This window comes from Suricata suricatta, chromosome 13 (assembly GCF_006229205.1).
Source record: "Suricata suricatta isolate VVHF042 chromosome 13, meerkat_22Aug2017_6uvM2_HiC, whole genome shotgun sequence".
Taxonomy (NCBI): domain Eukaryota; kingdom Metazoa; phylum Chordata; class Mammalia; order Carnivora; family Herpestidae; genus Suricata; species Suricata suricatta.
In genome coordinates, this window is record NC_043712.1 from 48,211,389 (window position 1) to 48,214,864 (window position 3,476).

Consider the following 3,476-nt stretch of genomic DNA (forward strand, 5'->3'; position numbering starts at 1 on the left):
AGTGTGTTTCAGGTTGCTGTCTGTGCAGTGCCCTGGGGTGGGGCTGGGGAAGGAGGGGGAGAGCCTGCCAAGAACGACCTCTCTGATTTTCCCAGACCTGTGGGACCCAGAAATACAAGCCCCTCACCCCCAGCCACCACGCAGGTGATCAAGGGGACCTCTCCTGTAGCAGCTGCAAAGCACAGAGCACCACAGGGAAGAAGTGGGGCACCAGCGGTGTGCAAAAGCTGTCATCTGGGAGATACTGGGCTGTAGAATGCAGCAGAAGTCAAGTACAAAGACGGAGCCCATAGGCTAGAGCCAGGCAAAGGGAGTCTGTGGAGATGGCATCGAACCAAAGAAGAGAAAATGTCTGGAGTTAAAAACAAACACACAGGGGTGCCTGGGTGGCTCAGTCCGTTGAGCAACCTACTTTGGCTCAGGTCATGGATCTCGGGTTAGTGAGTTCACTTCCCACATCGACCTTTCTGCTGTCAGCACAGAGCCTGCTTCGGATCCTCTGTTCCCTCTTTCTGTCCCTACCCTGCTTGCACACTCTCTTTCTACCTCTCTTAAAAACAAACATATAAACAAAAAACAGATGGCGCCTGGCAATTTCTGATGCAGGATGTGCATGTCAGACAGGATGCCTGCCCTTCCGGGAGATGCTCTGAACATGCAACTGGGGCTCCCCCACACCAAGGCCAGGCGCCCCTTCGCCAGCTTCTGCTCTGGGCCCTGGGGTGGCTACGTCTCAAATCTGTGAGCCCTTTGAGGGCTGCTTCTCAGGTCATTATAGCTTTGTGGGGCTCCTGAAGGCGACCCCCATGGATTTTCAAAGCTAACCATTTTGGGGGCTCATCTCCCAGGTACAGGTCTTTAAACTTGGGGTGCCCGAAGTCCAGCGTTTTGTGTTGCTTCCTGACTGTGGGTCTTCTCGCTGAGGGTGGGGTTTACGGCAAGACTGCCCAGCCTCCCTTGGGTGACACACAGTTGCTCAGCCAGTGCTTCTGGGTTGTTTTGTTTTGTTTTTCAGAAGTGGTTCCCCACGTAGCTGTAGATTCGGTGATTGCCTGGGAGGAGGTGAGGTCACCTCCTCCATGTCGACAACTTGAACCAGAACCTGGTTCCTTTCTCCCTTTGGCACTTTTATATTAAAAATCCCATTTTAGAGTAAGGATGATCCCACGCCTTTGGAAATTTTTTGTGGATTTTTGAAAGGCTACCCTCCAAGATTATAAGAGCTCAACATTCTTCACCAGTAATTACCAATGACTCCCATAAACTCTACGTTCAAAGAAATAGAAGTTAATAAAAGGGTAAATATAATGCCAACTTATGTTTGTACTTAGGCAGGTTTCTAAAAATAAAAAAAGATTGGCTTTTTATGGTTATAGGAATATTTCTTTAAATTTTTTATATGTTTTTATTTATGAGAGAGAGAGAGAGAGACAAAGCACAAGCTAGGGAGGGCAGACACAGAGAGAGGGAGACACAGAATCTGAAGCAGGTTCCAGGCTCTTAGCTGTCAGCACAGAGCCCAACGTGGGCCTGGAACTCATGAACCTCGAGATTATGTCCTGAGCCAAAGTCAGAGGCTTAACCAACTGAGCCAAGCAGGTGCCCCAATTACAGTAATATTTCTAAAAATGTATTACAGTCTTTTTGCCGTAAGCAGAAACTTTATAGAAGATACCCGTCCCCCCTGAACCCCTCTCCCGTGTAGCCAGAGGCACCTACTGCATCAAAGAATATTAGGATGGTTAGACCAGAAAAACAAAGACAAAGGCGAGGTAAAAGTATAGCCTAATTAGTTGCCCTGAAGTCTATTTTGAATAGAAAAGACAGAATCAATGCATGATTATTTTCTTTTTTCTAAAACAGCTTCAAAATAATGAATTCATTCCCTTTTATCTCTCAACAGTGACCGATCAATTGAGGTGCTTTAGAATCATTATGAACTTACAGATATAATCATATTGGATGTGTTTGAAACAGTTGCAATTATTACCAATTTTGGATACTCAAAATCACCCATCCTTGCCTAGTGGGAGCCTATTTTAATTGATTCTTTGGCCTTTTTAAAACAACCCTAGTATTGGTTAATAGCTTCCTTGCTTTCCGTAAATATTTCTAGATAAAATATGTCTGGGATTTGCTTTAAAATGATGGCACGGGAGGGGTGCCATTCAGTCAATCACTGGCCTCTTGATCTCAGCTCAGGTCTTGATCTCAGGGTGGTGAGTTCAAGCCCCATGTTGGGCTCCATACTGGACTTGGAGCCGACTTAGAAAAATAAAATGAAAATAAAATTAAATGATGGCACACGAAAGAGAGGCATAGATGACACACGGCTGGCCATGACGTGATAACTGTTTAAGCTGGGTGATGGCTGCATGGAGGTTCATTATCCTATTCTCTTACAATTGTATATGTCTAAAATTTCCAAAATAAAAAGTAAAGATTTTAAAAGTTCAGCCTATTACTTTCAAAATAGGACCTTGAAATCCTTAGCAAGATAGCAGTCTTAAATGCCTGTTTTTGATGGGAGAGAAAGGGATTTGTAAGTTCCCATATCTTGACTTACCAAGCCTAAGTACAGGTCTGAGTATAGAGTTTTATTCAAAATCAGAGGTAGTGAGCTTTCCAGATATGAGGACATTCCCCCAGTATCAGGAAGGCATGAAACCTTCTCTTAAGACAGAAAACAGGACAAGGGTGGAGGGTGACAGGAGTGGGAAATGGTGAGCTGAAAGTCCCAAAGGTTTTTCCTTGGGGGACTTCTTGACAGTTTTGGTGGTGGTCACAGGGCTGACTAAAAAGAGGTTTCCCTCAGGAACCTGTTTGTCTCATCTTCTTACACTTTCACCCAGATTCTTGCCTCTAATCCCCAAAAAGGCAGACTTTATTCCTTGTGGTCCAGGAAATCTTGCTTTCCGAACAGGGCAGGAAAGGGCACTGGGTTGGGAGTCAGCATTTGAACTCTGTGACTCAAAATGAACACTGTCTTGGGTCTCGATTTCATCACCCATTATATGAAAAGTCAGCCTGTAAAAATAGAGATCCTTCAGCGTCTCAACCTTCCAAACCCTACACTTCAGGAACCCTGGGCCTGAACACACAACACAGCAGGCCTTTTATGCCTTTTCACTGCCCGTCTTTTCCACCATTACACATTACACGCCTCCTAAGGAAATATGTGACTGCCGTCACTTTTTGCTGATAATTGGGAGACGAGATGCCCGACATAGATAACCCCAAAGTTGGCAGCACTTTCAGGCTTTGGGAATCAGGTGCGTCACCGACCTGTTCGATTTCTCCTCTCTGTCCTTGCTCGCCTGCAAATCCTGACCCCCGTCCCCACTGCGGAGAAATCTCCTAAGAGACGGCTGCCGGCGTAGCCTCTGCGCTCAGGAGGCGTGGAGCGGAGGGCGCGGGAGCCGAGCGCGCTGCGGCCACGCTCCCCGCGCAGAGCCGAGAGGGCGGGGCCGGCGGGG